This window comes from Manacus vitellinus, unplaced genomic scaffold, assembly GCF_001715985.3.
Source record: "Manacus vitellinus isolate BGI_N305 unplaced genomic scaffold, ASM171598v3 scaffold_0_pilon, whole genome shotgun sequence".
Taxonomy (NCBI): Eukaryota; Metazoa; Chordata; class Aves; order Passeriformes; family Pipridae; genus Manacus; species Manacus vitellinus.
In genome coordinates, this window is record NW_021938789.1 from 56,339,611 (window position 1) to 56,353,314 (window position 13,704).

Below are 13,704 nucleotides of genomic sequence, written 5' to 3' on the forward strand. Positions count from 1 at the left end.
GGATTTTTATTTACAGTATGTTTTGGAATTTTTTCTAACATGGACATAAATTACTGAAAGTATTTGAGAAATTTTACACTTCCAGTTGTCACCATTATAGGGATTTTTTTTTCCCTACCACATGAATACCTTCCTCTGCTTGCTCAATGTCATCTGCATTTTAACTGTGTCAGCAACCCCAGGACTTAAGGAGGATCCAGACAGAACCTGTAAATTGTTACTATGCTCTAGGCCTTAATACTACTGTGAGGTGGGTACAGGCCTGATGACACGTGCTACAATCAGAGACACATTTTCCAAACCTAGTTTAGAACTATGTCACACAGCCAAGAACCTAAAAAGCAATTCAGGTAGGCAGAACTCTACCTAGGGGTTCCAAACAGAGGCAACAGCACCCTACTGCACAGTGCCAGTATGTTCCTGATGAGTCCCTTCCAACTCAGCATGTTTATGATTCTACGAAATCAGAACCTCCAATTCACAATTATTTAAAATCAGATTATGTCTACGATGAGCACATGTCAAAGAAAGCTATAAATTAGGATCTCAGAAAGAAAGCAGGGATGCCAAAACGAGATGGCTTTAAAATGGGTAATTTTCCAAATTGCATTAAAATACTCTTGCCAAAGATGTTAAAGAAACACAGCAGTCCTAACTCACCACTGCTGCACCTCGCTTTTACAGTGGTATAAAATCCCCTGGCAATGAACTAGGCTGCTGTTAATTTACCTCTCAAAGCCAGACATCAGCAGAACACCAACAAAACAAATAACTGCTCCAATTCAGAAGTAATTATGCTCTTCTGCATAATGTTTTCTATGTTGCCAGTGTTTTCAGACACCTTGAAATATAGATTCATGTTTGGGGCTAGATATACTAGTTTGAGAAATAGAGCAATAGTTGCCACTCATCAGCTACAAAAGCAAGAAAAAAGTTGCTGGAATACACAAGAGCACAGAGTTGCAACTCTTTTCCTTAGTTGCCAGATACATCTGAAAAAGGCAGAAAAGCACATATTTTCCCATTCTGAATCTGAATTCAGAGCTAACTACCTTACTTCTTAAAAAGAGAGCTGCACTTTAAAATGGAGGAATGTGAAGCACAGAATTTTAAGTGAAAGGGTTGCAGGCAGGCAGCACTTCTGCCCTCAGACACATTGCTATCTGTGAGGACAGACACTGGTCAAGGGGAACCTTTGTCAGAAGATGCTGTCCCAGAGCATCCCAGAAAGTGAGCTGGAAAGCAACAGCAGTTGAATGTTTCCATGTGACATGTTGGAAAGCTCAATCAAGATACATCTGTTGTCAAACTGCAAGCTGATAGTTAAGTAACTCCTGTGAGGAACTATAGTGTTTCTGTAGGTGAAAGCACTCATTTAATGAACTGCTAAGATGCTCTTCATTTGTTGTGCTACTATTATTGGTACCAGAAATTCAGAAAGAAGTATGGGGTTTGTGGTTTGCCATTTTAAAGTAGTTTTTTGGTTTTGTTTGTTTTTGGTTTGTTTTTTGTTTTGTTTAGGTTTTCTTTTTACGATTTTCTCAGAGAGCCCATCAGCAGAAATATCAAATTGATGAATTCAGTTACCAGTTTTTCTAGGAGACAACAAGGGCTGTTTTTGCTGCCCTTTGCACATAGCAGAGCAGTTTATTCACCCTGAGCTTGTTGGGGCTCCTAAGTAACCTACTAGCCTCAATGCAGACAGACCAGGACTACCAGGAGATGCACAGTCAGTTCATCAGCATTGAAATGGTCCTGTCTATGGACACATGACAACCCAAGGGAACCAAACACTTTGATAGGTCCTAACAGTGCATTTAGACATCCAATACTGGGTAACTTCTGGTAGCAAAGTTGGTAACACCATTTCCAGAGGTGTAGCAACACACACAGTAGTAGAACTTCGTCAATGCAGTATCACTTCATATATTTATGAACAGGTTCAGTGATAGAGCACTGACTTTTCACCACTTTGGAGCAGGAGTCTATGCTGTGTTCCCTCTATGGAGCACATTAAGAACTCAAGAAATACACTTGTCAGAAGTTTCTAATGCTAGCCTAGGGTGACAGACAGCAAAGATTAAACTATCTCCTCTCTCCAGGCTTTCAGTGCTGCTTATGCTTCAATTTCTGTAGCACTATTACATCAACAGCCTTTTTAAGATTGACCAATTCATCCTCTCACATATCATAAAGCCTCCGGTCCAGGAAGGTCAGTAAGCTCTGGTATAGGATAATTCACATGAATAGTTCTACCCAGATTAATAAGAAAAGGTACCATACAGACTTAAGTGCTTTGCTGAATTGAGGCCAAAACATCCTAAACCACAAGACAGAAAAATCAGAGCCCTGAGCTTTTACTCCTGAGCAGTATATCCTATTACAAAGTTCTCAGTTGCCAGATCCCTTCCTTCTGAATTGGAGCCAAGAAGCAGATACAGGCTTGCCCAGAAAATAACGATGTTTAATGCTTGTCCAGGGTTTTCTCCCATCTTGTGTCATTTCACATCTTTCCTTCAGCTTATATGATATTCTGACACCTGAAGATCAGCCCCATTTCCTTAAAGGAAAAAAGTAGGAAACCAATGCCCTTGTGCAAGGATCAACAACTCTTCCACAACTAGACATCTACATCAAGCCAACTGTAAATGTTTTCTAATTTATTTTTTTTTTTTTAGAATATTCATTTTTGACAATGTATGTCATCAGCCCCTTACTATGTCCATTTACACCAGAGATATCTGTGTGGATCTACAGTGCATACTTAAAGAGATCTGACAACTGAAAAAAAGAGTGTTTCCAAACCTGAGGTCACTCATCCTAACAAGCTACTTCCTCCACATAATTTGAACAGTAATCTTTAGAACATGCAGGATTCTAAATATGTTTACAAATGCATGATTGCTGTCCCATTCTCTTTTCACTTTTGAACCTGCAGAATTTCCAAACAAGATTGTTATTTCAGGATTATTTCAAGCAATAATCACATGAGGAGCTGGAGTTTTCAGGATTCTAAATATGTTTACAAATGCATGATTGCTGTCCCATTCTCTTTTCACTTTTGAACCTGCAGAATTTCCAAACAAGATTGTTATTTCAGGATTATTTCAAGCAATAATCACATGAGGAGCTGGAGTTTTCAGAACCCCACTTAGTAGCTAGATTTTGTAAACACCATTCAGGAGGCTGCTATTGTGTTTCAGATCTCTCAGCTTTATGCCTTGTTGTTTGGTTTTTTTTTTCCCCCCAAATACTGTTCAGATTAACCTCTTCAGTGAGAAACACTGCTCAAGACAGCAACTCCTGCCCTATTTTCAATGTTCTGAAGAGCAAAGTTTTAGAGAAAATTTAGAAAATTTAGAGATCTCAGGGTTTCAGCCACAAATGTGCTGGAGAACACCTGGACAAGTGGTCTTTCAAAGTAGTATCAAACAACAGAAAAAATACTTAGGCTTCTCCATCATCTACTGCTGGCATCAAAAAGTTGTCCTAGAGACCTTTGGAAAGAATCAACCACTGAATCAAGTATGAATCCAGAGACATACATGTGTGAAAACAGCCTGTCCCATGAGCCAGAGCACTCTTCAGCAAAAGAAGTAGGATGCAGCACTGCAACAGAGAGGTCAGAAGGCCAGAGAACTCACTTTCTGACATTCAGAGGTGCTGTTTCAGAAGCTCAGTTCTATGCCAAACTACAGGACAGTACACTTGAGGGTCAGAGAGAGGCTCTGAGCTGAATCACAGCCTCCCTTCTAACGAGAAGGCTGATCAGACTTCTGCTTTAGATGCCTCATCCACTGTAGTAAGTCCCTAAATCTGTGGTTTTTTCACCTATTTACCAAAGTGGAGAAATACGAGATGTCTCTGGAATAAGACAGGGTCAGTTGCCCTCCACCCATCTCTTCAGGGGCTAACACGAGCCATTAAAATATGTGGATCTTGCCCAGATCTAGGAAAAGACCTTCATGCTTACCCTGAACTAAATATTCAGGACCATGAGTTCTGCTACCTGCAATGCTTCCTAACTGATCCAATTAGTGACATACCTATATGCCAGCTTCGAGGAAGTACAGGGAAGGGTGTGTGTGAGGTATCAGAGATATAAATTATAGGTGGGAAAAAAAAATAGATACACAGAACAACCAAAGCTATCCTCCCCTCCCCCCCAAAAAAGTACCTTGCCCCATTCTTGCTTGTCTGTGGTTCAAAACCATGACTAAGGAGAAGAGAGAGATGGCACAAAGAGGTTAATCAAAGGAAGCAATGTGTCTGCATATCACTACTGGTGTCCCCCAGCCCCTCTCAGTAAGGGTGCTATGCCTGCCCTCAGGCAGAGCAGCAAATCACTGCAGGTGCTCACAACGCCCTGCAAACAGCACTATTTGCAACAGTGTTCCTCAGAGTCACTCGACCTTTTTATGAGATGACTGTATTTTCTCTGAATACTTTAAAACAAGTACTTTTAAGGCAGCAGCCATCACAAAATAAAATCGAGTGTATGCTTCATACTCATCTTGGAAGATGACACATATGTGGTTTAAGGAAGAGGCCATCACAATTCAGGACAACTCAGAAGTAAAAATAAACAATATCCAAATCTAATTCAATGTACCATGAGGGTAATTACTTTAGTAGGAAGGATACAGAAGTCTGAGGAGAGCAGTGTTTGTCAAAAGCACAGAAATCATGACAAATTTCCCTTCAATCTGGCAGCAGTTTTTTACCATCTGACTTCTGGGAGCACTATGCAACATCTGGCTGTAAATTAGTGAGTAATCAAGCAGAGCCTGCTTTGTCATTTGAGACAAAGGCTCAATAGGTTTTCTATTAAAAAAAATGTAAAGCCTTCTATATTTCAGGTAATAAGTGGGGGTAGATGACCTTATCCAGAAAGGAAATTCCTCTCTACTGTCTTCACAGTGAGATAATTTAATAAGTAGCACATATACCTTATAAAACACATTTGTGCAAAGAGGGATAGAAGCAATTTCAATCACCTCTTCAATTAGTTCACTTTGAACAGTAGTTACAAACTGCAAGGCTCTGAGTGACTGCAGAGGAAATGATCTCTGGATTCTCTCTAGATTCTTAAAAATTAAACAACTACGTTGAGTTAATGTACCAGTTTTTAAACTTCTGAAAAAGACTTTATAATTTGTGAGCTGTTCGGATCACACAACCTGGTGAAAAATTTGATCTCCCTTATTTTTAAAAATCACTTTTCATTTCACTTCTCAAAAGTACCTATAACCGTTGAACAAGAGGTTATCACTACAATGCATTACATACAGCAGATTATCATTAAAATGCATAAAATATGACAGGACCTAACACAGGCCCTAAGCTACTGCTCAGGCACTACACAGAAATGATACTTATAAACTACAGTCAATAAGAACAAAGAAAGTTAAAACTTCCAGAGATAGTAAATGTTCAGATTTTCTTAATATTTATATTTTTCTAAGGCAAATTTCAGTCTTCAAGTTTGCCAAGTTCAAAAGAAACCAAAACCAGGCTTTGCTGAATGCAATGATCTTATCTAAGCTGAAGATTAGTTCTCCAGTATATGTTTAGACAACACATGTGATCTCAGTCAGGGTTAATACATGCCTCTTACAGTACCAAATAAAAAATAGTAACAAGAATTACAAAGCCAGTAATACTGATGTCACACTAACAGTCACAGAACCAGCTGTTAACTTGGTTCACTGACCCACCTGCTATCACCAAGGGCTCAGGAGACAAGTCTCTAACAGCAATACAAATAATTCTGGCCATATACACAGTGAAACAGCAGCAGAACAGAAAAGAATTTACTAAGAGGATTTTTTTCCTTACAGCTTTCCTAACTGCTTCAGTCAGGAGAATATTACATAAAAAATACTTTCCATAGCACAATACCGTAATGGTTTTAGGGATGGATGCACCACCATCCACCTAAGAGATAGCAAGTAAGGCCCCTTGTTGCTGCCAAATTTATGACTGTGCAAATTCAGGATCTGTCTAATTTCTGTCTCTTATCATCTCATAATTCCCTTTCAGCATATACCATCCCTTATCTCTTTGAATAACCAAATAACATTCATTAAAATAAACGGATGCCCTCAAGCATAATTATTTTTTTGCATAATAGTAGACTACTGACCTCACATTTGCATAAATTGTTAATTTACTCCCCCTACTGTAAGAAAATGCTCTTCATCTGAACTACTTTAGCTTCCTTCAAAACCCAGAGAGCTGTCAGATGAAAAAAGGGAAGTTCTCATTTGTAAACCCACAAGCTTCCGTGCAGTAACAAAAAAGATTCAGGTTAAAACATATTGTGCAGGGGTTTGGGGGCAGGGGAAGCATCTTGAGTGACTCTAGAGCTGAACTCTAAGACCTGATGCTTTGACCTTCAAGCAGAAAACAAATTATGTCTCCAGTTATTTCAAACTCAGCAAAAATTTACTGCTCAGATGCTCACGCATGCAATAAATTTAATTTTCAAGTTGATTTTCCAAAGCAACAACTGTAGTACTGCCCATTCAACGACCTGGGATTCATTGTGCAAACAGATCTGTAAGATCCAGCGTTTGTGGCTGCCACTTAAGCACCAGTTCCTGGTCACAGGAGGAGCGAAATAATGTAAGCAATACATTGAAACCAGATTGTTGAAAGAATTAAGAGTAGTTTTGTGTTAAAAGAGGAAGGCTGGCGAGGAGGATTGTAAGTCACTCAAGTGACCTTGAGCCTTTGATAAACCAGTGTGAACAGCAGGCCAGTGGTCCCCTGGTATAAGAAGAGTTTAACAGTGCTTATGTCTCTGCTTAAGTACCTCTGCCTGGGTGCTGCTTTGGGGATCCCCTGGTTATTGAGGTAACAGAAATAACTTTACTCTGTGTTTCAGACGTGGGATTGTGGTTGCCCCGGCCGCCTGTCTGTGCCAACTCACACAAACAGGGAACCAAGAGGAACCCTCTTCTGCTCCCAGCAACCACTCCACTTTACCTACTGTGAGCAAGTCACACAGCTTGGCCAAGTTTGTGGGTTGTTTTTAAAGATATCTTTCAAATACCCCTTCCCCAGGTAGAAATACAGTCACAAAGAGCTAGTGGAAAGCTGGGCAGAAAGTGTTAATCAGTAGTTGGCTGAGCTAAAAGGATTATTTTGTTGATTTTGGTTGGGTTTTTCTTGGTTAGTTGGTTTTTTTTACCACTGGATTGCTCTCAGCTCTCTGCCAAAGCAATGACACCAAAGTTATGGACTGTTTTGCAACAGTTAAATACTAAGCAGAAATAGTGCACAGAAGATCTGTCATTTTCTTAGTTTTGCTGCCTTTATAATATTTGCTTGACATGACAGGACACATATTATTCCCGTGATACTTACGTTAGTGTCAGAGTGGCACATAAATGCTATTCAGTCACTATGTCCATATGAGCAACAAAATTTCCAGACACCACAAATCAAAACAAAGGTCACAAGGATTTCACATGTACTTCCTATAGGCATTTTCACAGGATAAACAGCCTGACAGATGTTTACAGTTCCTAAAGCAGATCAAGGAAAAACCAAAACACAAACATCACCTAGAGGCAAACTGCATACAGACACTGCATGTATTTCCCTATGCAGCCCTGCAGCATCAGCTGCCCACCACAGAAACAAGATCACTACTACCATTTTGGCAAAATAAACCACTGATTTATTACAAGACACAGCAATAACAGCCAAGTGGTCAGTAAGAAGAGAACCACATTTCATTCTTTTCTTAGGTCTGAGGGCTCAAACCCTCATACCTTTGGCTAGGACAGCAAAGATCTATCTGAGTTTGCCCAATCTACTTTTTCCCAAGTTCTGTCACCACAAAGTTCCTTTACAGACTTTGGAACTAAGACATACAAATGCCCTGGGTCTAGACTTCACTGGGTTTACAGCAGCACAACTTAAAATTCAAGAAGATTAACCAGAACTGGTATCAGCTAAGGGCCTAGACCACCATTACTTTAATGATTTCTGTCAGTGAAGGATTGAATTTTTGTTGTTTTCTGTCGAGTTGTGCACACACATACCTCTAACCACAGAATACCATTGTGACCAGATACACCATAACAACATATCACTGACAGAACCTGTTTCCTGTACTTGAGCAGTTCAACCTTGACCTTCTGCACGGAAGAACAAGTCCAATCCTTCATTAAGAATGTTTCCTTTCAAGCAATAGAAAGGACATAACTGTCAACACTCTGGAAACACATTCTTGGAGAACACATCGAGCATGAAGTACAAGGAAAATATTCTCATTCATATACAAATATCTTGATGACGTTGTGAATAAATTATTGAACTTCTTGTCATATGCATGGTTATGGTATACTCTGGTCTGTCCTAAACTGATGACCATCTAGGGAAAAGCTCTCCTAACATGTTTAGGTTGAATCTTTGCAACAGAGGAATATGGTCATGTCTCATGCCAGGGTCTTTGTGACTGCACTTTCAACATGGCTTTCTGCCAGGCTTTTCATCCTTTATGCAAGTGACAAGATAACACACACCCTGGTCTCTAGGGATTGAGACATGTCTTAGAATCAGGCAGATTGCTCTCCTCCAAACTCCAGCTTTTCACTTAATTTCTTGAGGTTGCACAAGTCATGTGAACTTGTGCAATTATTCACCAGCTCCAGGCAAGCAGCCTTTTTGGTTTGAAACCATCAGAACTAGTTCAGGAGATGAAATTACAAGTAATTCTGTAATTAGCTTTAAATAAAGGTCCCTGCAACAGGAAGTTAAGTAGCAGGGCCATTTAACAATGACTAGCACAGCAGACATGTCTTTTATTCCTTTGTTTCCAACAAAAAAAAACAGCTTTCCTGCCAAGAACAGGCCCAGCAGGACACTGAAGCACTACAGAAATGATCATTTACAAAAGGGTTCTCTTTTGTCTCTGAAAGAGGACATTTAAGAGTGGCATGACACATTTTCTCCTCCCAAATAATTTGTTCCCAATCCGAGAACTGCATTAATTCCCTGAAATAACAACTACAGACTAGAGAAGACAATTAACAACCTAAGCACATGATAAAGCCTGAGGGATCCACACACCCTACACAAAAAAGATTGCCTTTTGAGTGGACCAAAGGGTCAGATGCTGCTGCTGGCTGAGAGCTGCTCAGACTGGTTACACAGAGCAAAATGCCAAAGCAGTGGGAAGTGGGTTGAGTGTATTTTTCCAAGCAAGTCCTCCAAGTCAGAACAGGTAGCTGCAGGAACTACTCCACCTGAAAAGACAGAGTGTAGGTGTTGCCCTCATCACATCCACTGTCATGACTGCATCATGGTCAAGCACCTACTCCATCTATACCAGGGCTTATGACAGGAATATGAAGTATACTTGAGTTTCTCCTGACCTTCACAAGCTGAACCAAACCATCCTATGATTTCCCCCCTGCTGTTTTTCCATTTTTAAGAATGACTAATATAGATTGGAAGTTTTTGTTCATCTAGAAGAGAATTAAGAGTGCTCACTGGGCACAAGGAAGAGTTTTTTTTTAAGTTTGTATGACCTAAGGATAATTAAAAAAAAAAAACAAACCACACACACCAGACCATCTTGTCAACATACACAACATTTAGCTGAAGGTAATATAACTTTTTCCTGCATTAAAAAATTTATATCTGGCTTACTCCCCCTCATCTATTGGTTGGTGTTGCAATCAAGTAATCAAAACACTGAATCCTGCTGTCTTCATTTCTAAGCATTAAGCTTCTCAGAGGCAGCTGCTCCATTTCTTTCCATTTCTGAGTTTCATTCTAGTTACCTATTCAGCCTGAGAATGTTTTTTTGTGCTACAGCTGACTTACTACCTATAAAATTGACATTGTACTGGCATAAAGCTGAAAATTGAGAGAATATCTCTTTCAGTCTACCAGAAAGAAAAATAGAAAGGCAAACCTATCCAATTTTATCTCACTATAAAAGCACTTGGAAAAATATTATCTATGTGCTTCTTGAACCTGACATTGTCAGCTCAAAAGACAGGTGCTTGACATGAAATTGCTACAATGAGAATGTCTGCTCAACACCCTTTGCAAGCCATGCAGTTACAAGGAGTAAAATTTAAAGCAAAGTTATGAGGAAAAGTAAAAGAACTGAAACTTGCACTGAGGCCCATTTGTTGTTATTGTCTATAAATAATCTGAACAGGCCCCTGGCCTCTCAATTGAGGAAAAGCAATCTGTGACTGGGATTTCATTGCTGCTTTCAGAGAGACTGATGGAGAAGGAGAGAAAGCAACAGATGGAGCCAGAGACTTGGTGAGATTTAAGCTTCTTATTTGCAAGCAGGATTACAGATTGAAAGGCACCACGCTTCTCTCCTTCCCACCTAGACAGTCCAGGGCACAAACAGTATTTCAAAGCATTAAAAGCACTGTGGTTTGTTTGAAGGGTAAATATGCAATGATTATTACAGAGGAATATTGCACAGCCAAGAAGCAGTTGCATTCTACCTTTTATACTGAAAAGCTATTAAAAAAAAAAAAACAAACCAAACATCTGCAAGCAATGCCCCAAAGGAAACATTTTCCTACTGAATTCACTGCTGTGAATAGGTTGGCTCCTAATATTCTTTCTCTGACCTGATATTTGTAATTTTAGGTGCCCACCTGGGATCAAGAAATCAGGTACATTTCTGGATAGCAGCTACTTATGTGTTTTACATTCCCTTATGGGCTCATTCTGGCCAAGATTCTGCTCAGAAGAGGGCAAAGACCTCAGCAAGACTCCTCAATATCCTGATACTTAACTGCAACACTGAACCAAAAAACTTTCTCCCCTCTTTTGAAATAACTAGTTTTCTTCTACCTCATTTAAACTTCTGTTCTCCCTTCAAAAATCTTCTGGAAAGTCAAGAAACTTATAAAGAGTAAGTTTAAGGTGGGATGGGTAGCTAAGCTTGCTTGTTTACAGATCCCTGAAAAGCCAACAGACCACCAGGTGTTCATTAATAGGAGATTAAAACCGGTTTTTCCAGACTGGGATAGAACAGCGGTACATTATAATAAAATGCTGATAACATGTTTAGGCCTTAACTTGATTCCTCAAGCTTGTTACATAAGAAGTAAGCAATGCAAAGCCTGCAGACCATGAAGTGATGAATGGATATATTTTACAGCCATGAAGGTGGGAAAAGGCTCTGTTCAATTAGATTGACCTAAAAACATTTCATACTTGAAAGTCCAACCTCAAGAACGTGTATATCTGTGAGATACTGCCATCCTTTTCAGTGTCTTCCTTCAGAGAAGGATCCTGCATTTCCAAGGCCATGCTCTCTAGTTATCTCAATTGAATTAGCATTTTGAAGCCAATTTCAGTTCAGCCAGTGCCAGAACCACATGTGAAAACTTCCAAGTTAATTTAAAAGAGCCATCTCTTGTCAGTCAGAAAACCACTTAAACCGATGAGGCTGTGCAGATCCATCAAGACTTGGCTTTAAGAAGCAACTTTCCATCTTCTCTATCACTGCTTGAAAACTAGAAACAGCAGTCCAAGAAACTTGGCCTAAATTATCCTTGCAAAATAAACAAATAATATCCCATCAGCTTTCTTTTATCCATGGGAGACAGGAGCAGCACAGTGTTGAGAGGTGCTCACCCTAAGTGCACAACAGTGCTGGTAATTGAATATTCCAACTGTCACTTCCACTTTGCCACCACAAAACCAACCTCAAACCACACTGTGTGATGACAGACGAGCTGCTGCAGTTCATTCCCCCTCTTTCATAACTTCCTCATTACTATTTCAAAAAACTAAAAATAAGGCTAGACCTGTAATTAGCAGATTGCTCTCTTCTCTTACACAAAATGTATTTGGTTACCTGCAAGACAGCCATCAAGAGTTATTCCAGTACTTACCTGCCCCCCAAGGGTGCTTTCACCTTCAGTTCTTGAGACTGTTATGTTTCCTTTCTCCTGTGTGTATCCCTCAATTCTTTTTCCTAGCCCTGACTTCTCTTCTAGCCATCTCAGCACTTTCCCCTTCACTTCAGACTTATGTGGAGGACTGTTCCTTCTCCTCTCTGACAGGCCTTTGCCCACCTTTTATAAAGCTATTGTTTTCCACATTTTTACTGTTCTCTCCTTTCTTCAGTAGCTCTTCCCACTCCAGGAAGGCATGTGATTTGGTATTACAAGGTGTTTGATTAAATTAAAATATAAAATGCGTTCTGTCATGCAGTAAGACTGGGAATCAGCTTCCAGGCTACCTTGGCTCCAGTTATATACTTAAGAATGAGCTCTGTTGTCTGTTGTAGATCTCCTCTCCACCAACTATAAACAGAGCCAAGATGCTTGGCTGTAGCTTACATGCCTATATATGGACACTTAAGTTTATGAGCCTTAAGCTACATGATGTACCCCATGCAGAGTGTCTGAAACAGTATCTAAGACAGATTCCTCAGAACACAGGTAGGAAATAATTGCTAAATGCATTTTAATTCCACAGCAGGGGTTTCACAGAGGTCAGGTCTTGGCCTACAGTTTTCAAACACCCAAAAAATCCCAAGGAAACATAGAACTAAGTCATCATAAGTTTTATAAAACATAATAAACAAGTCAAATAACATGAACTCCCATCACTAGCAAAAGATTTGGCCATTAGATGGCTTTCTAAACCAAAAATGATACTGTAAAACCAAATTAATTTCCAGATATCCTGTGGCCCACACACCATATGGACTAGATTACAGGCTTTCCAGCTCTACAGTGCACAAAGAACTTGTCTCACTTCTGAAAGACTTTTTCTTATATTCACTTCTTCAAAACCCTTCAGTACAGCATCAGTACAGTACACCTTCACCTGCTTCTGTAATGACCTTCTAAGAAGAGTGTCTTTCTAGCCCTATTCTCTTGCTGTCTTGGCACATCTCCTGCCTGCTCTGGGGAGAGCTTTGCTGAACTGAGTCTTCTATTAGTTCTTGCTGCAGCACAGTTGTCTGCAAATTTCTTTTCTTCCCATACCTCCATTAAGAAGCCTCACAAGTCCTCTCACCTGATCTTCATGGTCACACAACAGTTTAAACAGAAGGACACTTTGCACGTTGACAAATTATCTACAACTATCTAGTTTTCTAGCATGCTTGCTTGCAGCATGACTCAAACCACAGAACTCTCACACAGCAAGAAAACAGCCTTAAGAACAGGATTTATATCTGACAGACATCAGCATTTTCTTAGGCTTTTCTTCAGAGCTTTTTTTGAACACAGCAAGTAAAACAAGCCTCGACATCAAAAAGAGTTTAACACAGAGGACTAATTTGATTTGTGAGTTTCTTTCAGCAATACAGGTGATAATGACAGTTAACAGCAACACTGCCCTCTCCCTTGTCCCTTTGATAAACTAATCCTTTAACTCATTACCTCCTTTATTTTCTAATGTTTGCTGTTCTTACCCTTTCTTAGGAAAGGATATACTTCAATCATTTGTTAGAAGAGTACCGAGTGTTTGATGACAGCAGGCATCCTAAAGAATGTTTGTACTTTTCCATGTCAAACAGGGTAACCAAATTATTATTTCACTCTAAACACTGAGTATGAGCCTTCAAGAAATACTTTAATTCTAGGGATACATTTGTGCTATGTGTAGAACACACAAACTTCAGCTTTAACACGTTGGCAAAGACAAATAGAAAAACAGCCAGTGCTGAAAAGCCTTCTCTCTGTAGCT